Below are 24,055 nucleotides of genomic sequence, written 5' to 3'. Positions count from 1 at the left end.
ATAAAGACCATGAAGGTGTGCCTCTAGCTGTAGAACAACTTACTTTGCGGGTAGCAACATTAGATGATGACTCAGTATGTGCTAAGAAGGGGGGAGGGAGGGAGAGAGAGAGAGAGAGAGAGAGAGAGAGAGAGAGAGAGAGAGAGAGAGAGAGAGAGAGGGGGGGGGCAATGAAAATCTGAGTGATATCATTAGTCAAGCTGAAGCAGGTACGTTAGATAAGAGTAATACCCTTGAAGAGAAGTTAGTGACTGATTTTAAGTTATACACACATGTAGTAGAAAAGGCTATCCAGAAAAAAGAAAATCAAATAGTGAACAAGGTAAACATCAACTTACAAGCCGTGGAAATTAGGATCCGCAATCTTTTAGAAGAAAATATTACCGGATCTCTAAATAAGCACGTAAATAATACACAGGCTTTTCGTCGTGTATTTCCACGCAACTTGACGGAAGCACAGAAAATCAGATTTGTCATGGGATATACGCAAGGTGACGTTCTTTTATGGGCAACTGAAGTGGCCGAACGTTGCAATACTTATATCCAATTTGAACGAGCTTTTTCTCGACAAATATTAGTCTGAGGCAGCGCTAAAAAGACTCAGACGCGAGGTTTTCAACCCCGCACCGTTCAGTGGCAAATGCGATAGTCTACGTGGATACTTCGAAAAATAGCTGAACAAGACAAGCTACTGGACGAACCCAATATCAGAAGCAGACGTGTTAAAAAATTTTGAAAAGTCATTTACCATCGCACAATAGAGAGAATTAGTCGCAACGCCAGAACACGACACTGGGTGCTTTCTGTCAGTGCTTGATTCTATCGACTTCATCTATGAGGAAAGACCTGTACCCAACAAAGCAACAGAAAATGAGGCACAACAACATAGCTACGTAAATCAGTCAGTAAAACGTGCTCTAAACACGCAAGCAAGGATGGTACAACAGCAAAATTACATACCCAGAGGTAACGAGTACGGTAACGGGAACGGAAAAAACAGACGATTTAAAAGAAATTTTCAAAATAGGAGTAATTTCAATGCAGGGGCGAATTACAATCCACCATCACAAGGCCCTATGCCGAACATGAACAGAAACGGTCAGCCGCAGCAGTGGCCGACGCGCGGCAACAATGTCATACTTTTAACGCTGTACCACAGCCGAACTTGGGGCAGCAAAATAACGGCACAGCAGCCAACGACAGAAATAGAAGTACCCACACAGTGCAACTAACTGAAATTACTCCAGGTAATGAATTCAGTCACACTACGCCGTCGGAAAGCACCAGCCGGTCGTAGTTAAGCCCCAGGCTATTGACATCTCTGGGAGTGGGGCAAAACTACAAACATGTTTCATAAGGTTTGATAAACAACGTGACATCAAGGATGGCCTGTATCAGCATGAGTTACATACAACAAATAATGTACAGGAAGAACAAGTACAAGCAATCATTAAGATGAAACTAATATTGACACACAGATAATTTTAGATACAGGTTCAATTACCAACCTAATCTCAAATGCATTTTTCTGTGAATTGCAGAGGCAAATTGCCAACACTTCCTGTGCATAATTGCAAGGTGCAAACTGCTACAGGCAGTAAGAATAAATTGGTTAAATATCAGGCACTTACTCCATTGCAAATTGAACATTTTAGTGAAGTGAAATTTTCTTATAATTGACAAACTTATAGTTAATTGTCTTATTGGCATGGACACCTTTAGAACATACAAAACACAGATTGACATAGGTAATGGTAAATGCCATTTTTATGTAAAGGATCAGATTTTTTTCTATTGATTTACTCAAAACACCTGATAAAAATAACAAAAACAAACCAGTGTCAAATGTGATAGTACAGTATTTATTTCCAGCTGTATATTTCACAAACAACTTTGATACTGAACGAGAAGTAAACACTAAGGTTAGTTACGAAATGGTAGAGCAGAAGCTAAGTGAGCCACAGATACTAAATGATATCCAATGGCAAGAACTTTCTAACTTTATTTAAGTATGAAAACGTTTTCAGTAAGGAGTCAGGAGTAATCCACGGCTATGAATATAAATTTGAAGCCTCTCCACATGAAACATTGTGTGTTATGTCATATCCTATCCCATGGGCAAAACGAGAGACAGTAAGGGAAGAGATCATTCATATGATGAAATGGGGAATTATGCAACCTTAATTTACACGCTATTGTAGTCCTATATTACCAGTAAGTAAACCAGATGGGCCTGTAAGATTAGTTCTCGATGCTAAAGGTATCAAAAAGATTAGACCGAGCGAGGTGGCGCAGTGGTTAGCACACTGGACTCGCATTCGGGAGGACGACGGTTCAATCCCGTCTCCAGCCATCCTGATTTAGGTTTTCCGTGATTTCCCTAAATCGTTTCAGGCAAATGCTGGGATGGTTCCTTTCAAAGGGCACGGCCGATTTCCTTCCCCATCCTTCCCTAACCCGAGCTAGCGCTCCGTCTCTAATGACCTCGTTGTCGACGGGACGTTAAACAACACTAACCTAACCTAACCATCAAAAAGATTATAGTACCGGTACATGTAAGACCAGACAACTTGGACGAACAGCTTCTAAAGTTTTACAATAAAAAAAATTATTCAGTATATTCGATCTGAGGGTGTCCTCCTGGCAAATAAAGTTCCACGAAGAAAGTCTAAAATATACAGCATTTGTTTGTGGTTTGGACTGAACATTAGTGCAGGCGTGTTTATGTCTGCATTGGAAAAGGTTTTAGGACCAGAATTGCTTAGCAAAGTCACTGTTTATGTAGACGACATGCTAATACCCACACTCACTTGGTTAGAACATATCAGGCTGATTGAACAGGTGCTTCAACGATTTATAGATTACAGAGTAACAGCCAATTTAAAAAAAAAGGTCTAGTTTTGGTAGGGAGAAAGTACAAGGTATATTACCTGATAGGAAAAAATTGATACCATACGCAATTGTCCAGCTCCAAGGAATAAAAACCAACTAAAAGCTTCTTTAAGACTAGTATCTTTTCTTCGTAAATTCATACAACTGATGAACAGTGATGCATTGCCTAACTTGTTGCAAAAAAAAAAATAAAAAATAAAAAAATAAAATAGGCCTTCGTTATGAGATAAGTGTCAGGAGGATTTTAATAACATTAAGCGGGCATTAGTCATTGTAAACATTCTTGGCCACCCTGACATGTTAAAGGATTTTTGTCTACGCACAGATGCCAATTCTCTATGGACTTGTCTCCTTGAGCGACGTCTTATGCATGGTCTCGATCGTCTTTACTCATTGTGCATCGACAATGGCTTTCGTTTTTCCGCTGAAAAAACCATTTGCATGAATTTCTGGCGGCGCAATTGGTTTCTTCCATCTTAAGCCTGTTGCACTTCCATTCGATAAAACTATGAAATTGACGGAGGAGATAGAGAAGATCCAAAGAAGAGCGGCGCGTTTCGTCACAGGGTTATTTGGTAACCGTGATAGTGTTACGGAGATGTTTAACAAACTCAAGTGGCAGACTCTGGAAGAGAGGCGCTCTGCATCGCGGTGTAGCTTGCTCGCCAGGTTTCGAGAGGGTGCGTTTCTGGATGAGGTATCGAATATATTGCTTCCCCCTACTTATAACTCCCGAGGAGATCACGAATGTAAAATTAGAGAGATTAGAGCGCGCACGGAGGTTTTGAGACAGTCGTTCTTCCCGCGAACCATACGCGACTGGAACAGGAAAGGGAGGTAATGACAGTGGCACGTAAAGTGCCCTCCGCCACACACCGTTGGGTGGCTTGCGGAGTATAAATGTAGATGTAGATGCAGAATGCGGATAAACCAGGGAGAACAGGCATCGGAAGCTGATCGGCTGAAAATGATGTCCAGAACTTGCCTCGGCTGGAGGGCAGTGGCTGCAGCGGCTCATTAGGGTCCTGTACAGTAGTGGTTGTTTTGTTGTGGCACATACGTCATTACGGGAGCACGGGTGGCTCTCATGAATAATGTAGCGGGCGGACAGCCGCCGTCCTTGCTGGCTACGGGGTCACTGATCCGGCGGCAGCGGCCAACTGGACGGCCCGAGCGCGCCTTGCGGCACGTGTGCCCCAGCACCGCGCCTGACAGCTGCCAACAGCCAACTCTCCGACGCGAACGCCAGAGATAAATGAGTAAGCTCAGAAGTGTTGCCTGCGTGACGTCACTAGAGATGAAGAGCCACCAGTCTCCTGTCGACTCAACTACGGCACCGCAAGTGCGCTGCAGGCTCTTGTTGATCGTCCTAAATCAAAATAATCCAACCACATCATTCTTCTACATCATTACTTACATACATCAGCGGCAGCAGCAGTATTTGCCTGCATCAGTATCATCTACAGCATCATTATCTAAGTCGTCGTAAAAGCAACAACTATTCCTCCTAAGCCACTTGTTGGTAGGAATTTATTTTTACGTAAAAAGACGAGGGCTAGCAGAAATCCTTGGGTAACAGAAGAAACATTGAATTTAATTGATGAAAGGAGAAAATATAAAAATGCAGTAAATGAAACAGGCAAAAAGGAATACAAATGTCTCAAAAATGAGATCTGCAGGAAGTGCAAAATGGCTAAGCAGGGACGGCTAGAGGACAAATGTAAGGATGTAGAGGCTTATCCCACTAGGGGTAAGATAGATACTGCCTACAGGAAAATTACAGAGACCTTTGGAGAGAAGAGAACAACTTGTATGAATATCAAGAGCTTAGATGGAAGCCCAGTTCTAAGCAAAGAGGGGAAAGCAGAAAGGTTGAAGGAGTATATAGAGGGTCTATACAAGGGCGATGTACTTAAGGACAATATTATGGAAATGGAAGAGGATGTCGATGAAGATGAAATGGGAGATACGATACTGCGTGAAGAGTTTGACAGAGCACTGAAAGACCTGAGTCCAAACAAGACCCCGGGAGTAGACAACATTCCATTAGAATTACTGACGGCCTCGGGAGAGCCAGTCCTGACAAAACTCTACCATCTGGTGAGCAAGATGTATGAGACAGGCGAAATTCCCTCAGACTTCAAGAAGAATATAATAATTCCGATCCCAAAGAAAGCAGATGCTGACGGATGTGTAAATTACCGAACTATCAGTTTAATAGGTCACAGCTGCAAAATACTAACGCGAATTCTTTACAGACGAATAGAAAAACTAGTAGAAGCCGACCTCGGGGAAGATCAGTTTGGATTCCGTAAAGATGTTGGAACACGCGAGGCAATACTGATCCTACTACTTACCTTAGAAGCTAGATTAAGGAAAGGCAAACCTACGTTTCTAGCATTTGTAGACTTAGAGAAAGCTTTTGGCAATGTTGACTGGAATACTCTCTTTCAAATTCTAAAGGTGGCAGGGGTAAAATACAGGGAGCGAAAGGCTATTTGCAATTTGTACAGAAACCAGATGGCAGTTACAAGAGTCCAGGGGCATGAAAGAGAAGCAGTGGCTGGGAAGGGAGTCAGACAGGGTTGTAGCCTCTCCTCGATGTTATTCAATCTGTATATTGAGCAAGCAGTGAAGGAAACAAAAGAAAACTTCGGAGTAGGTATTAAAATCCATGGAGAAGAAATAAAAACTTTGAGGTTCGCCGATGACATTGTAATTCTGTCAGTGACAGCAGAGGACTTCGAAGAGCAGTTGAACGGAATGCACAGTGTCTTGCAAGGAAGATATAAGATGAACATCAACAATAGCAAAACGAGGATAATGGAATTTAGTCGAATTAAGTCGGGTGATGCAGAGGGAATTAGATTAGGAAATGACACACTTAAAGTAGTAAAGGAGTTTCGCTATTTGGGGAGCAAAATAACTGATGATGGTCGAAGTAGAGAGGATATAAAATGTAGACTGGAAATGGCAAGGAAAGCGTTTCTGAAGAAGAGAAATTTGTTAACGTCGAGTGTAGATTTAAGTGTCAGGAAGTCGTTTCTGAAAATATTTGTATGGAGTGTAGCCGTGTATGGAAGTGAAACATGGACGATAAACAGTTTGGACAAGAAGAGAATAGAAGCTTTCGTAATGTGGTGCTACAGAAGAATGCTGAAGATTAGATGGGTATATCATATAACTAATGAGGAGGTACTGAATAGGATTGGGGAGAAGAGAAGTTTGTGGCACAACTTGACTAGAAGAAGGGATCGGTTGGTAGGAAATGTTCTGAGGCATAAAGGAATCACCAATCTAGTATTGGAGGGCAGCGTGGAGGGTAAAAATCGTAGAGGGAGACCAAGAGATGAATACACTAAAGATTCAGAAGGATGTAGGTTGCAGTAGGTACTGGGAGAAGAAGCAGCTTGCACAGGATAGAGTAGCATGGAGAGCTGCATCAAACCAGTCTCAGGACTGAAGACCACAACAATAACAACCGCCATCAGTACGCTACGTATCACCATAACGTATATTGGTGAGCAAAACTTAAGGACGAATATGACATTCGCGTGATATGTCAGTGCCAATTAACGTAGCTCGATGAAACATGCACCATACATACAAAGAACTGCCACCGCTTGGTGTAGAAGGTAACTGGAAGAAGTACGCAATGAGACACATGGTCATTGATGTTTATGGGCGTGCTGCCGTACGTCCCCCAAAGCATCCCATAAGTGCTCGATGGGTTTTAAGTCGTAATGAACAGAGCAGTCCAATCGCCGAATATGCTCTCGTTCAAAGAGCCTGTCCACCTGCGCTGTTCGATGCGAGTCGCCCGTAGCCATCCATAAAAAGGAAGTCAGGACCCAATGCACCTATGAAAAGACGCCCATGGGGAAAGAAAACAGTGTCACAATAACGTCGCGCCCTGCCTTAACAATACCACCACCTCCAAAGTAGGTTAGAAATCAGATTGATAATGTTGCTCACGCAGCATATGTTCGCTTTATCGGGCAACGACACAGCGGATGGTATCGTCAGAATGGAAATAATGTCACTGTAAAAAAGTCATTAATTTTGGCACTTATCTTGAATGGATTCCCAAGTAGATTTCGTCGAAGTTATGGCTCATCTTGTTGATTCTAGTGTGATTCCACTTCGACTGCTAGAAGGTCCAGATCTGTGTTTTAACAATATTTGAAGACCTAACAAACGTGTTTTTCAGGAAATTCTTAATGATCAAACAATCCCAGATCAGAACAATGGTATGGTAAAAATAATTTTTGACTTCGTGTTCACGATCCACATTTTTATTAAACTTCTTATAAATTCACACATACTTTATCAGTAAACACTTCCGGGCTAAGTTGCCGTTATCGATCTGTAGAAATTCTTCTCCCTGACGTTTCGTTCTCAACTATGGAGAACATCTTCCGTGGTGAGTCGACGACTGGCTGCTAGGAGCTGGGGCTGCCGCTTATATGGAGATCGTAGAGGGCGCCACCACACGTCACGTGGCGTCGATGTGTGGCTATCTCTGGCTATCGTCTGTTCTCTCGATTGCAGGCAATCGATTGTCACGTGATTGATGCAACGTCGACCGCCATATATTGTTAAATTGCATCAATCACGTGACAATCGATTGCCTGCAATCGAGAGAACAGACGATAGCCGGAGATAGCCACACATCGACGCCACGTGACGTGTGGTGGCGCCCTCTACGATCTCCATATAAGCGGCAGCCCCAGCTCCTAGCAGCCAGTCGTCGACTCACCTCGGAAGATGTTCTCCGTAGTTGAGAACGAAACGTCAGGGAGAAGAATTTCTACAGATCGACCACGGCAACTTAGCCCGGAAGTGTTTACTGATAAAGACGCCGGCCGTGAAAGCCTACATAGGATTGACCGAGCGAGGTGGCGCAGTAGTTAGCACACTGGACTCGCATTCGGGAGGACGACGGTTCAATCCCGTCTCCAGCCATCCTGATTTAGGTTTTCCATGATTTCCCTAAATCGTTTCAGGCAAATGCCGGGATGGTTCCTTTGAAAGGGCACGGCCGATATCCTTCCCCATCCTTCCCTAACCCGAGCTTGCGCTCCGTCTCTAATGACCTCGTTGTCGACGGGACGTTAAACACCACTAACCTAACCTACATGGGATCACATATACTACTTCTTAATTGTCACATCATCAAGAAAACAGTTTTGTATCAATCTTCATATATTTAATTTCCACTTTAACCAAACACAAGACTTGACTGTTCTTTTACAAAGCGAAATAACAACCTAACTTCTGCAAAGTGAAACAATGACTGCTCTGTGCGCATTCGCGCCAAAACGGTTACAAATAAGTCAAAGATTACGACAGTCTCACAGAAATGAGTACACACATGAACCATATCACTGTAATTATTGATACATCGGAGTACCTATACATTAGTAAAACCAAATGTGAATATTGTCACAAAAATGTCTTTTACTTCGCAGAAAAGTAGTAAGATATTACTGGTATCGGGAACTGGGGTTGGAGTGCCGTAATGGTCACGTGAATAAAGAACCATAAGTGTACCATGCTCATAGATTTAGAGATCTTTACGCTCATGTGCATTAGGCCTCCCCACATCTTAAATATGGACCATCAAAACGGTCATGTTCGACTATGTTCCTGCATTGCAATCTCGCCTTAGGAGACCATAATCGATTTGGTGGTCTGTGTGTTACGTTGGAGGGAGCCATAATGTTGTATAATCGTGCTGACCTCCGAATCTTTGAACATATACACCTTTCGGTCAACATTTTTGTGTCGTTATAGTGTTTCCCCATGTGCGTCTTTTGAGGGGTGAACTCATTTTTATGGGTGACAAAGCCTGACAACGCAGTTGGAGGTGGTGTTGGAACGATAGGTGAATGGACTGGCCAGCCTGTTCTTCCGACTTAAACACATGTTGAGTGTGTCGGGGAGATGTGCAGCAGCACGTTCGCTTGCACTAACGAGCATCAAACAGTTGTAAACCGAGCAGGTGGAGGAATGGGGCGTCCTATGACAGGAACTCCCTGTGGCCAGCATGGGAGCACGTTGCAGAGCATACATTGCCCTTCGTGGTGATCTCTCACCCTACTAAGAACCACGTCTCGGTTTTGTAATCTTCAGGTGACCACCATAACTCGCGGCGACTTTAGTGTAATTACTGTCTTTGAATGAAACTTTGTTCCCGTCAGTCTCACTGCGTACTTCTTTCAGTTACCACTATACTACAGCAGTTCTTTGTATGTATGGTCCAAGTTTGATCGTGGTATGTTACTTGACAGTGACGCATCACGCAAAAATCAGTTTCGCCCTTAAGTGTACTTCACAGAACTTACTTCCTACGTACATCTACATAAGCATACAAGTGTGTCCTTAAAAGTTTATAAAATCGACCCATCAGTAGCGCTATTGAAAGGTGATATTAGTATTGTTTTTGAAGTTTGTCATTTGTCGTTGTTAAAGCAGTGGTAGCCCAGAAATTTTCTCAAGTAGTTTGTTTACAGTGAGCGTTTAAAAAAGAAATAGTGCTGTGGAAGAGCGTTTAAAGAAATAGTTACTTCTTCTTTCGAAAGTTCTTTTTTAATTTTGGTTCAGAATTTTTCTGTTTTGAAATGAAATATTGGAATCATTTAGTTTATCCAGTGTGCTCCATTCCTTTCACATATCCATCGGAACTGACCTGGCTTGGAACTGGCTGCCTCCGTGTCGAGTGCCATCACACAGGCATCCATTAGCGACTTAAGCAATAGTATTAGGTACGATAGTGTGTGGAGACGATGTATTTCAGTTACACACTTTATTATGAATAATTTGGTTTGTTCACTCTTTGTACCGAACGAATTATTCAACAAGCTGTGATTCTGAACAAAGGTATCACAAAAGATCAAGGCTCTCTGGTAGACGGAAAAAGCCCCGTACATAATATATGCGCTGAAGCTGCACTGATCCCGAGTTCATTAGTGTGACAAGCTTGTAAGATAAAATCGTTACCCAAATCGTCATTATTTAATGTTATTGTCCGAAAAGCATCTGAGCACATCTTCCGTTATCATTCAGGGACAGCTAAACCTTTTGCGATACTGCAGAAGAGCACCTCAAAAATTTGTTTGGCAGATATGATGAATGTCGTAACCAAAGGATGGTAGAAGGGAACCACTATGGCTAAGACTGCAGTTAGGCGTTTATTAGGATTTGATTCGTACAAGAAATCAAATACTCCCAATCACGATTTCATACAATCGCTTCATTAATCCTAAATTATTACTGTAATTTTAGGACTGTTTGCACGTTGCCTTAAAGCAATCTGGGACAGTCGCGTACTTCGAATTTTTGACTTACAGTGTCTTCTGGCGTCTCAAATTAGTCTTCGATATAGAGCTTTACGCTCTTGTACGAATGAGAGGAGATGGAGGGGTAGCATCCCTCGTATTCTCAGCTTTCCTTAGTGCCGTTACTAGTTTTCAGGAAATATACCCTAGTGGACAAAATGGTCCAGAATGTTCAAAACTACCTTATTTATTAGCGTCAAGGAAAAAGGATCATTGATGTACCGAGCTCGTGTTGTCCCCCATGGCAATGAGCGCTCTGACAATGCTGTCAAGTACGCCTGTGATAGACGTGGTAATGCTGTGTACCATTGTTACACCTTAAAAATAAGCTTGTGTGTCTGGGAGGAGGATTGCCCGGAAATACAGGTCAGGAAGGTACACTGGATGAAGCATACTGTAGGACGAAGGCAGACATAATTCCAGTCACATGGAGATAAAACTCCCTGATAAGACTAAGAATAGGTTACCGCCATTTGATATATGAAGAAGCATCTCCGGCTTCTGATGCTTCTGGGATGCCAGTTACAGTGCGCCACAAGTTGATTGGCCGTTTGTTCAAGGAAAACAGTAGAAGCCTGCCTGGCTAACGATCTACCACCGGTTTTAGGTAATGAGCTGAATGCGCAAAAAGTTTTCAAGTTCTGATGTACCTTTGGGTTCCAATTCGAACTACGAGAATATTTTGAGGCTTTTGAGTGGTTAGATTATACCTACCCCTCAATGAGGAACCTATAATGTGTACTAGAAATTTTTCACACTTTGGGAATTCAAATCCGTACCCTCCACACTTACGTCATAAATCTCTTTCTCAGTTACAGATAGCCCCCGAGTGGCGGGAGCCATGGCTACAGCGTCAGCGTCGACGGACGCAGCCACTTCGAACTGTCCTCGCGCTGTTTTACTTCATTTACAACTCGTGTGTCCTGTGTTAAGTAGACACAAAACACAAGAGTGTCGGTCGTAACAAAATGCGAAATCTGTGTATTTTCCCCACTGCGCAGAAGACTTCGCTCAAGTGTACGACTCTCTTCTCGATGATGCTTTAGATTAGATTAGATTAATTTTTCGTTCCATAGATCCATGCTGAGGAGATCCTCGTGGATGTGGAACATGTCAATTAAAAAAACGAAATAACAATACTAATAGTATGAATATATACAATATATCATTTGTTTCTATTAAAAAATTCGTCAATGGAGTAGGAGTTGGACACTAGTAAGCCTTTCAGGCTCCTTTTAAACTGATCTTTATTTGTACCTAAATTTTTTATGTTTACTGGCAAATGATTGAAGATGAGTGTTCCTGAGTAGTGGACCCCTTTTTGAACATAAGTGCCTTTAAGTCCTTGTGCAGATCATTTTTGCTCCTGGTATTGTATGTATGAACTGAGCTGTTTGTTGGAAAGAGAGATATATTATTTAGGACAAATTTCATTAAGGAGTAAATATACTGAGACGCAGTAGTTAGTATACCCAGTTCTTTGAAGAGGTTTTTGCATGACGTCCGTGAATTTGTCCACAAATAATACGTATTACACGCTTTTGGACTCTGAAAACTTTTGTTTGACTTGAAGAGTTACCTCAAAATATTATACCATATGACATTATGGAATGAAAGTAGGCAAAGTATGCAAGCTTTTTCATTTTTATGTCGCCTATGTCAGCTAACACTCGAATTGCAAATACAGATTTCTTAAGGTGTTTCTGCAGTTCTGTGGTGTGTTCCTCCCAACTGAATTTATTATCAAGTTGTAATCCAAGGAATTTAAGACTGTCAATCTATTCTATCTGCTCTTCTTCATACTTCATGCATATGCTGGGTGAAAACCTCTTATAGGTTCTGAATTGCATATAGTGAGTGTTTTCGAAGTTTAATGTCAGTGAGTTGGCTTTAAACCATTTATTAATATCCATGAAAATATCATCAGCAGATCTTTCTAGAACTGCACTCGACGTACTATTTATTGCAATACTTGTGTCATCTGCAAACAAAACGAACCCTGCTTCTGGCAGTGTAACTGATGAGAGATCATTAATGTACACAAGAAAGAGCAATGGCCCTAACATGGATCCTTGTGGGACACCACATGTAATTTCTTTCCATTCTGATCATGACTGATGACTTAATTCACTAGTCCCTTGCACTGACACCCTTTGTTTCCTGTTAGCGAGGTATGACTTGAACCATTTTGCAGCACTGCCTGTGACACCATATAATTCTAATTTATTTAATAGGATGTAGTGGTTCACACAATCAAATGCCTTTGACAAATCACAGAAAATACCTACAGCTTGTAATTTGTTATTTAATGAATTAAGTACATTTTCACTGTAGGTGTAAATAGTCTTCTCGATATCAGAACCCTTCAGAAATCCAAACTGTGTTCTTGATAATGTCTTTGTGGACAGATGGTTGAGAAGCTGCCTGTACATTACTTTTTCTAAAATTTTTGAGAACGCTGGCAGAAGTGAAATCGGTCTGTAGTTTGATGGTATCTCTTTATCCCTTTTCTTGAATAGAGGCTTAACATGTGAATATTATAGCCAGTCAGGGAATGTCCCAGTTATAATTGACTGGTTACACAAGTTACTTATAATTGTACTAAACTCACAAGAACATGCCTTAATTAACTTTGTTGATATTTCATCGTAAAGCTGTGTGCTTTTGAGTATTTATCACCCACTACTCGCTTTTCGTGGCGCATCCGTTTGCTGTCTCTTGACAGATGAGAAGTGTGAGAACAGGCGTGGCACGTGAGAGGATCGGCAGGCGCTGTAGTGTTTCTGCCGTGCGCGTTGCCCAGCCTCGCTAACGGTCTCTGGAGGTGCTGGTGGTGACAATCCGTGGAAGAGAGGGGAGGGGCGTCTAGGCGGCGCGGGAGGGGCGAGCGTGCCTCAGTCTCGCCGCGCTGTCGAGGCAGGCCGCAGTGCGAGAGCAGCGATGTGTGTGTGCGTCTGCGGTTTCGACTATTGCTAGTTGTGTGTGCGATGCGTGCGACGATCCGGCGCGACCTGGAGACTCCGGTCCGGAACAGGCTACCACCAGAGTCACTGCTGTTGGTGAGACTTGTCTTTCATCCCGGCTGCCGTCAGCATCAGTGGGCTGACGCCAGAGGCAGTTTAAAAAAATCATGTCACCTTAAGTTAGACTTGGAAACATGGTGTAAAATTGGCATCCGTAATCAGACATAAGCGATAATTTTTTTCAATACTGTAGGATATTTTCCTATATATGAACCCTCACACACAGGTACTCACATAATGTGTGTTGGTTTCAGTCTGGATGATGTTGCGGCAGAACAACCTGTAACGGTTCCGTAGAGCACGAGATCATTAGAGAGGGAGCACAAGCTCAGATTGGGGAAGGAACCATCCCGGAATTCGTCTAGAGCGATTTAGGGAAATCTTGGGCAACCAGAACCTGAATAGGCGGACGGGGATTTTTGAAGTGACATGTTTACGGACAACAGTTCAGTTTATCGTAACACTCTGCTACATAGCAGAGACCCTGTCATAATTATTATTCACATACGATTGTTTTTCTTGACCACAATTATTATTCCTTTGACGACGCGTTTCGGTCAGAGGTCACTAGGAAAAGTGCTGTACAAGGACCAAGTATTAGAAGACACACTTCTATAAACCTATAAGGTATCATTAGTTTGGTCATATCATGTTGAAAGAAATTATGGCTAAATATTTATATATATTAGTGTTTTCCTGATAGTTCATAGCCTCTGCTCTTTCGTAGATTGCACGTGACCAATACGTGTGAGGAAAATAAAGTAATAAAGCAGTAGAATATAGACAAGAAGCACTGCCTCATACTCAACTATTCCTCGCATGTTGTTGTTCTGGTCTTCAGTCCTGAGACTGGTTTCATGCAGCTCTCCATGCTACTCTATCCTGTGCAAGCTTCTTCATCTACCGGTATCTACTGCAGCCTACATCCTTCTGAATCTGTTCAGTGTGTTTATCTCTTGGTCTCCCTCCACGATTTTTACCCTCCACGCTGCCCTCAAGTGCTAAATTGGTGATCCCTTGATGACTCAGAACATGTCCTACCAACCGATCCCTTCTTCTAGTCAAGTTGTGCCACAAACACCTCTTCTCCCCAATTCTATTCAATACTTCCTCATTAGTTCTACCCATCTAATCTTCAGCATTCTTCTGTAGAACCACATTTCGAAAGCTTCTATTCTCTTCTTGTCCAAACTATTTATCGTCCATGTTTCACTTCCATACACGGCTACACTCTATACAAATACTTTCAGAAACGACTTCCTGACACTTAAATCAATACTCGATGTTAACAAACGTCTTTTCTTCAGAAACACTTTCCCTGCCATTGCCAGTCTACATTTCATATCCTCTCCATTTCGACCATCATCAGTTATTTTGCTCCCCAGATAGCAAAACTCCTTTAGTACTTTAAGTGTCTCATTTCCTAATCTAATTCCCTCACACCACTCAATTTAATTCGACTACATTCCACTATCCTCGTTTTGCTTTTTGCTGATGTTCATCTTGTATCCTCCTTTGAAGACACTGTCCATTCCGTTCAACCGTTCTTCCAAGTCCTTTGCTGTCTCTGACAGAATTACAATGTCATCGGCGAACCTCAGTTTTTATTTCTTCTCCATGGATTTTAATACCCACTCCGAACTTTTCTTTTGTTTCCTTTACTGCTTGCTCAATATACAGATTGAATAACATCGGGGATAGGCTACAACCCCGTCTCACTCCCTTCCCAACCACCGCTTCCCAACCACCGCTTCCCAACCACCGCTTCCCAACCACCGCTTCCCAACCACCGCTTCCCAACCACCGCTTCCCAACCACCGCTTCCCAACCACCGCTTCCCTTTCGTGCCCCTCGACTCTTATAACTGCCATCTGGTTTCTGTACAAATTGTAAATAGCCTTTCGCTCCCTGTATTTTACCCCTGCCACCTTCAAAATTTGAAAGAGAGTATTCAAGTCAACATTGTCAAAAGCTTTCTCTAATTCCACACAGGCTAGAAACTTATGTTTGCCTTTTCGTAATCTATTTTCTAAAATAAGTCGTAGGGTCAGTATTGCCTAACATTTCTACGGAATCCAAACTGATCCTCCTTGAGGTCGGCTTCTACCAGTTTTTCCATTCGTCTGTAAAGAATTCGCGTTAGTATTTTGCAGCTGTGACTTATTAAAGTGATAGTTTGGTAATTTTCACATCTGTCAACACCTGCTTTCTTTGGGATAGGAATTATTATATTCTTCTTGAAGTCTGAGGGTATTTCACCTGTCTCATCTTACCACATGGTAGAGGTTTGTCAGGGCTGGCTCTCCCAAGGCTATCAGTAGTTCTAACGCAATGTTGTCTACTCCCGGGGCCTTGTTTCGATTTAGATCTTTCAGTGCTCTGTCTTTCCTCGCATAGACACAATATTTTCAGTCAAATTTTCAACCAATCGTTGTCGCAGGTGATAGTTCGTGACAAGTAAATATAGTATTGTGAGACCTATATACAAAGAAGGTAGGGGAGGGATTAATAATTCTCGACCAGTATTACCATTTATCTCCTTACTGAAGGTACTGGAAAGTCATACACTATAACACACATCTCAAAATGAATTAAACTTAGTTCCGATTTTAAAATCGCCTCTACACAGAACATACAATTTTCTCAGTACATTTGTCAGATATTATAAAGTTTGGATGAAAAATATTGCCAACAAGTATTTTCTGTGACTTTTCTGAAGTATTTGATTGTGCATTTTACAGTATTGTTCTAGGGAAACTCAGACTCGGAATATGGTGTTTTTCATGTTGTGTGTTAACCTATTTTCATACTACACTCCTGGAAATTGAAATAAGAACACCGTGAATTCATTGTCCCAGGAAGGGGAAATTTTATTGACACATTCCTGGGGTCAGATACATCACATGATCACACTGACAGAACCACAGGCACATGGACACAGGCAACAGAGCATGCACAATGTCGGCACTAGTACAGTGTATATCCACCTTTCGCAGCAATGCAGGCTGCTATTCTCCCATGGAGACGATCGTAGACATGCTGGATGTAGTCCTGTGGAACGGCTTGCCATGCCATTTCCACCTGGCGCCTCAGTTGGACCAGCGTTCGTGCTGGACGTGCAGACCGCGTGAGACGACGCTTCATCCAGTCCCAAACATGCTCAATGGGGCACAGATCCGGAGATCTTGCTGGCCAGGGTAGTTGACTTACACCTTCTAGAGCACGTTGGGTGGCACGGGATACATGCGGACGTGCATTGTCCTGTTGGAACAGCAAGTTCCCTTGCCGGTCTAGGAATGGTAGAACGATGGGTTCGATGACGGTTTGGATGTACCGTGCACGATTCAGTGTCCCCTCGACGATCACCAGTGGTGTACGGCCAGTGTAGGAGATCGCTCCCCACACCATGATGCCGGGTGTTGGCCCTGTGTGCCTCGGTCGTATGCAGTCCTGATTGTGGCGCTCACCTGCACGGCGCCAAACACGCATACGACCATCATTGGCACCAAGGCAGAAGCGACTCTCATCGCTGAAGACGACACGTCTCCATTCGTCCCTCCATTCACGCCTGTCGCGACACCACTGGAGGCGGGCTGCACGATGTTGGGGCGTGAGCGGAAGACGGCCTAACGGTGTGCGGGACCGTAGCCCAGCTCCATGGAGACGGTTGCGAATGGTCCTCGCCGATACCCCAGGAGCAACAGTGTCCCTAATTTGCTGGGAAGTGGCGGTGCGGTCCCCTACGGCACTGCGTAGGATCCTAAGGTCTTGGCGTGCATCCGTGCTTCGCTGCGGTCCGGTCCCAGGTCGACGGGCACGTGCACCTTCCGCCGACCACTGGCGACAACATCGATGTACTGTGGAGACCTCACGCCCCACGTGTTGAGCAATTCGGCGGTACGTCCACCCGGCCTCCCGCATGCCCACTATACGCCCTCGCTCAAAGTCCGTCAACTGCACATACGGTTCACGTCCACGCTGTCGCGGCATGCTACCAGTGTTAAAGACTGCGATGGAGCTCCGTATGCCACGGCAAACCGGCTGACACTGACGGCGGCGGTGCACAAATGCTGCGCAGCTAGCGCCATTCGACGGCCAACACCGCGGTTCCTGGTGTGTCCGCTGTGCCGTGCGTGTGATCATTGCTTGTACAGCCCTCTCGCAGTGTCCGGAGCAAGTATGGTGGGTCTGACACACCGGTGTCAATGTGTTCTTTTTTCCATTTCCAGGGGTGTATATAAGAGGATCCAATGTGTTTCCACTAAGAAACTGGAGGAGTCCACGCTTTCAAAAAGCATCTTTAGAATCGGGAATAATCGGTACAGATGTACCACAGGGATCGATATTGGACTTGTTCTTGTTGTCATTATATCTAAATGATTTTGCATCATATATCCAGACTGCAGAATAATTCCCTGTGCAGAGAATGTAAGAATTATCAACTGGCCTAATGGAGTAACTTCAAAACTTGAAAATGTAAACAATAATTTCTTGAAAATTAATTGGTTCTCTGTAAATGGGCTGTTAATGGATTTAGATAAAAAGTAATACATTTAGCCGGCCGGAGTGGCCGAACGGTTCTAGGCGTTACAGTCTGGAACCGCGCGACCACTACGGTCACAGGTTCGAATCCTGCCTCTGGCATGGATGTGTGTGATGTCCTTAAGTTAGTTAGGTTTAAGTAGTTCTAAGTTCTAGGGGACTGATGACCTAAGAAGTTAAGTCCCGTAGTGCTCAGAGCCATTTGAACCATTTAATACACGTAGTTCAGTACAGCACAAGGTCTAACCAAACTATTCGAAACAACACACGACGGTAAATCAATAACAGAAACATGACGTTCTGAATTCTTAGGTGTTTCTGCTAATATTTACAATGAGAACATGAACTGTTTGTGAAATGATACGGATCTTCTTAAAACGTCTAAGCTCTGCAACTTTTGAGTTACCGCCATCATCTTTTGAAGATAAAATTTGTAAAAAAGATGACTTACTTTCCCTGTTTTCATTCAGCAATGTCTTGCGGCATCCTGTTCTGTAGTAACTGACCGTCATTGAGGAAAAAAATATTTGTTGCACGGAAACATGTAATAAGGGTAAAGTTCTGGTTTCTACTCCAGATCTTCTCGTGGAAGTATCTTTAAACAGTTCAACATACTGACAACAGCCTCACAATAGTTATTCCATTATGAAGTTTGTTCACAACAATTAATTACAGTTCGAAAACGACAGTAACCAAAATGGCAGGTGCATAGATCCAGGATTAGAAAGATGCTGAGTACACAAAATAGTAATAGTTAAGATCTTTATTTTGCCTCGGCATTAAATATTAACAGTAATAAACGATTAAAATGCAGAATGTGCGTCCGCAGTTCACAAATAGTTCCCAGCAGCCATCATGACAGCGTGAGGAAATGAACTGTTGGTGCAGCCACGGCGCGGAGGGCGGCTTGGCCTCTCTGCCTCCCAGGTTGGGACACTTGTTTAGGCGCGAATTCTCCTAACGAGAGAAAACTGGTGTGCCTGCACCATCGCGTGGCTTCACCTTACATTCAAACGTAACGACTGGGAAATGTTAAGGATCTTCGCCATTTTGAGCATTTCTACACTACTGGAAATGGAAAAAAGAACACATTGACACCGGTGTGTCAGACCCACCATACTTGCTCCGGACACTGCGAGAGGGCTGTACAAGCAATGATCACATGCACGGCACAGCGGACACACCAGGAACCGCGGTGTTGGCCGTCGAATGGCGCTAGCTGCGCAGCATTTGTGCACCGCCGCCGTCAGTGTCAGCCAGTTTGCCGTGGCATACGGAGCTCCATCGCAGTCTTTAACACTAGTAGCATGCCGCGACAGCGTGGACGTGAACCGTATGTGCAGTTGACGGACTTTGAGCGAGGGCGTATAGTGGGCATGCGGGAGGCCGGGTGGACGTACCGCCGAATTGCTCAACACGTGGGGCGTGAGGTCTCCACAGTACATCGATGTTGTCGCCAGTGGTCGGCGGAAGGTGTACGTGCCCGTCGACCTGGGAACGGACCGCAGCGACGCACGGATGCACGCCAAGACCGTAGGATCCTACGCAGTGCCGTAGGGGACCGCACCGCCACTTCCCAGCAAATTAGGGACACTGTTGCTCCTGGCGTATCGGCGAGGACCATTCGCAACCGTCTCCATGAAGCTGGGCTACGGTCCCGCACACCGTTAGGCCGTCTTCCGCTCGCGCCCCAACATCGTGCAGCCCGCCTCCAGTGGTGTCGCGACAGGCGTGAATGGAGGGACGAATGGAGACGTGTCGTCTTCAGCGATGAGAGTCGCTTCTGCCTTGGTGCCAATGATGGTCGTATGCGTGTTTGGCGCCGTGCAGGTGAGCGCCACAATCAGGACTGCATACGACCGAGGCACACAGGGCCAACACCCGGCATCATGGTGTGGGGAGCGATCTCCTTCACTGGCCGTACACCACTGGTGATCTTCGAGGGGACACTGAATAGTGCACGGTACATCCAAACCGTCATCGAACCCATCGTTCTACCATTCCTAGACCGGCAAGGGAACTTGCTGTTCCAACAGGACAATGCACGTCCGCATGTATCCCGTGCCACCCAACGTGCTCTAGAAGGTGTAAGTCAACTACCCTGGCCAGCAAGATCTCCGGATCTGTCCCCCATTGAGCATGTTTGGGACTGGATGAAGCGTCCTCTCACGCGGTCTGCACGTCCAGCACGAACGCTGGTCCAACTGAGGCGCCAGGTGGAAATGGCATGGCAAGCCGTTCCACAGGACTACATCCAGCATCTCTACGATCGTCTCCATGAGAGAATAGCAGCCTGCATTGCTGCGAAAGGTGGATATACACTGTACTAGTGCCGACATTGTGCATGCTCTGTTGCCTGTGTCTATGTGCCTGTGGTTCTGTCAGTGTGATCATGTGATGTATCTGACCCCAGGAATGTGTCAATAAAGTTTCCCCTTCCTGGGACAATGAATTCACGGTGTTCTTATTTCAATTTCCAGGAGTGTACATTAACCAACTGGAGAAAGTGAAACTTACTCAGCCCCCTTCCATATGATGGTCCTCCATGTGAGCAGTCCGTCGGCGATGCTCATTGACTGGGGAAAAATTACCCTGTAAGAAATGGTAGGTTTAGTTTCATGGATTGTTAATTGAAGATCCATCCGGTCTAAGATTATTATCAATGAGTTCTAAATAACTTAGGAAACTCGAATTTGTGGTTGTAATTATCAAATTAATTTTATTCGGCTTTCTTTCTTTTTGATGGGAATTGGCCAGTACGGCCATTGTGGCGCCCCTGGACGTTGTACGCCCTCAAAAACGTCGGCGTTACAGTGGCACCGGGTTTACGTTCTCCCTGCCTTTCATTCCCAGCTCGTCACATTCAGGCACGCGCGCCATATACACTTGACACCGGAAGAGTTGAAGAGGAGACCAGCTGCATGGTCCACTCGGATCCTGTCCAGGACAGCACTGCGAGATTTTTGCATTGTTCCTAACGCTTACTGCTGTAGCATGCGATTGACCCTGACATTTGAACAATTGACAGCAGAATAGCGGCGAAGTATGCATGTTCTGGCAAACGCCTAACGTTGTCATCGTGCAACGCAAGTACAGTTTCCATAATTGCCCAACTGCAGCATAAAATGCAAATATATAATAGTAATTTCCGTATCACACATTATGCCTCGAGCTGTTTCGTCAAACGTGATCAGAATTTACTGTATGAAAGTAGTTGTACATCATCCCATAATACAGAGTGTACATAAAGTCCGGGAACACTTCCAATTATTTATTGCACAAGAACCAAACATTGTACAGATATCATACATATGTCATTTTGAAGAGAAACCCTTAAAGCTTTCCCCCCCCCCCCCCTCCCCCCCTCATGTATACCGCCACAGCGTAGTTCGGTAATTTACCGATAGTCAGCGCTAGTGCCGTGCTACAAATGGGGACGGCTGTTTCATGAAATGGCCTCCCCGATCACCAGATCTCACTCCGAGTGACTTTCTTGTGGGGACACAAAGATCCGGTGCATGTACCGCCTGTTCCATGTGATGTAGCAGAGCTCTGGGAGAGAATACGGGAAGCGACTGCCACAGTCGACGATTCCATGCTGCGACGGGTATGGCAAGAATTCGATCACCGTATTGACGTCCGCCGGGTCACTGATGGGTTTCTCTTCAAAATGCAACACGTATGACATCTGTACAATGTTTAGTTCTTATGCAATAAATAATGTTCGCGGACTTCATGTACATCCTGTATACAGTACTAAGTTGAGGTTCTGTGGTAGGTGCAATAATGCAACAGCACGGTATTCTCTTGGAATATAAAAAGCCTTGCTCTGTATAACACGGAATTCTATCTTAATGGAACGATAAATAATAGCGAAGCAGAATAGTTCTCTACATTTATCTCCACTGTTCTTGATGACTCGAAATAAAAGTAACTTGACGCGTTTACTTGATACGTAATTTTGTTGTGACGGATTCTCGTTAAAATTTGTGTTGCCTACTTTAAAAAAACATACTTGGCATGGCGTAAAATTGAATACTATTTTGTTTTGAAGAACGATTCTATGTTCGCTGTTGACTTTGTCATTGTTCTTCATGCCGCATTTAATTTTTGACAAAGTCTGTGAGAATATTGGTCATTACAGCTAAACATCCATTAGCGCACTTTGTAAGGGACACTTACATGTTCCTTGCGTTGCAGTTTCGATTTAGTGTGTTACTAGTCAAACCTACGTGAAATTGCCAAAAGTACAATAAATGCTTCATTTTCGTCACTTGACAACATCGTTTCAGGTCCCAGCCTTCAAACAGGCAGCGGCCAGTAATTTTTGTTCATAATTTAAATCACCGAAGAAAAATATTACATTCGAGAGCATAGTTGCCAACATGTTTTCTGCAGTTGTGATGTACACACGAAAGAGCTCTTGAATCTAACAAAGACATAGCAACAGGGCGCAGAAATAATTAAAACCAGCTTCAGAAGAATGTTACACAAGAGTCCACTAACACACAGGCATGCTATGTTAACAGGTCGTACTATCACGTATTATCATCATCAGGTTACCTTCCATTCAGAAGGCTGTTGCACTCAGTGACTGTTACATTGACTTGTAAATAATAGATTTCAGCTATCAGTCCTTCTTTTTAGATTTCATTGGCAGATATAGATTTCGGCTAGAAACTTCCCATTCTCAATGAACTATCATTTTTGATCAATGCATGTTGACCAACAGTCATTAAATGCATTGACCAAAAATGATAGTGCATTGAGAATGGCTAGTTTTCTAGCTGAAATCTAGATCTGCCAATAATATGTAAAAAGGACGACTGATAGCTGAAATCTATTATTTGCAAGGTTGTATTATATTTTTAGTGATATTTTAAAAGTAATATACTAAGCACAATCTTGTAAGACATCGTTGTTCATCGTGCACTCATGAATGACGATGCCTAAAATAAAGGAAAAATGACTGCCTTTAACAAATTCATGGTGCCTACAACCCATGTGCGAAGAAAATTGTTTGATAATCTGTATGCGAACGCCTGTTAAAGGACCGAAGACATACTGGATTAGGAGACATGACTGAAATCTTGAGGGATGAAAAGATAAAAGCGTATAACGAGAAAAGAGTATAAATTTTGACATGAATACAATATCTCCGTATACTGTGTATCATACCATCAAATAAGTGTATATGTAGTACTAATGCAACGGGCACCTATTCGCATTTAAAACAGAGAAATATTGACATCTCGTATTTCAACTGTGTTGTCGAGGGTTTTTGAAGGAAAAATCACGGAGAAGAAACTTTCCAGATAGCATGTTCGAGCTCACTGTGCTGTTTAACATTTACACTTCTTTCTGACCAGCAGTGTACAAACGTTGAAAGATGTTTAATACTGGTATTCGATCTGTTGAATACCACTTGCTGCATGCGATTTCATCTGTCGCATCCATAATTTTCTTTTTGTTCTAAATGTTCTGTATGTTCGTCTTAGCTAGTTAATATGTGAAGCCAGGTTATGGATTCGCAGCAGTATCGGATTGAAAAGAAAATTCTGCGATTGAGGCGGCTTCCGGTCGTGTAGAGGGGAAGACAAACTTATCATTTCTATCCTCCTTTCGCGACGGCATGTCTGGATAAAATATTCTCGGTTTTCAAGCCCCATCAGTTCGAATAAAATGCTGTAGCACTCGATGGCTTTCTCAGTCATTCGAATTGACGCGGCTTCAAAACCGAGATGGTTTTATTCAAAATCACACTTTGCTACGTTCTCACGCTAGTCGGGACCCGATTTATGCTGACGAGTTTACAAGTGAAGATGGGGTAGCCTGGTCATCACTGCTTTTCCGCTCGTCAGTGGTTTTATACGAGTGGCCTGGAAATAAGTTATTCCGGTATTCGATTTAGCCAGCGCATGGTTATTTCTCTCCAGTCAAATAGAATAATTAGGTAACTCCTTGGTCAGTACTATATTTATTATTTCTCGCTGTATAATGTCATGCTGTGAAGGCGGACATAAAGCAGCCTGTGTCGTCAGTAGTGTTGAATGTTTTGAAGTGATGAACTGGTGCGCTTTTGTAACAGATTCTGGAACCAGCAATGTCATATGTAGTGTTTTTATACATAACAATCATTTGGACGTTTTTCTTCTGAATGTGTGGCAATTTCCGAGGGTGTGGTTAGGCCGGAAACAAAGAAAACACCTAAAATTGCTGCGAATTAAACGATGTTAAGGTGTTTGCGAAGAGGGAAGA

The 24,055-nt window shown here is 43.5% G+C and overlaps 1 protein-coding gene across 3 annotated transcripts in view; it reads left to right on the top strand.

Annotated features, from left to right (window-relative positions):
* LOC124776370 (kelch-like protein 26) overlaps nucleotides 1-24,055 on the top strand; it is a 305,806-nt gene that overhangs the window by 116,329 nt on the left and 165,422 nt on the right. Inside the window, exon 1 of one of the 3 annotated variants that reach the window (XM_047251337.1) lies at nucleotides 13,167-13,291. The exons of the other annotated variants lie outside the window; for them this stretch is intronic. The gene's annotated coding sequence lies outside the window, so the exon portion shown is untranslated. Of the gene's footprint in view, nucleotides 1-13,166; nucleotides 13,292-24,055 lie in introns of those variants that run through there. 3 annotated transcript variants of the gene reach the window in all.

The sequence above is a fragment of the Schistocerca piceifrons genome, chromosome 1 (assembly GCF_021461385.2).
Source record: "Schistocerca piceifrons isolate TAMUIC-IGC-003096 chromosome 1, iqSchPice1.1, whole genome shotgun sequence".
NCBI lineage: Eukaryota > Metazoa > Arthropoda > Insecta > Orthoptera > Acrididae > Schistocerca > Schistocerca piceifrons.
This window is presented reverse-complemented; position numbering and strand designations above follow the sequence as displayed.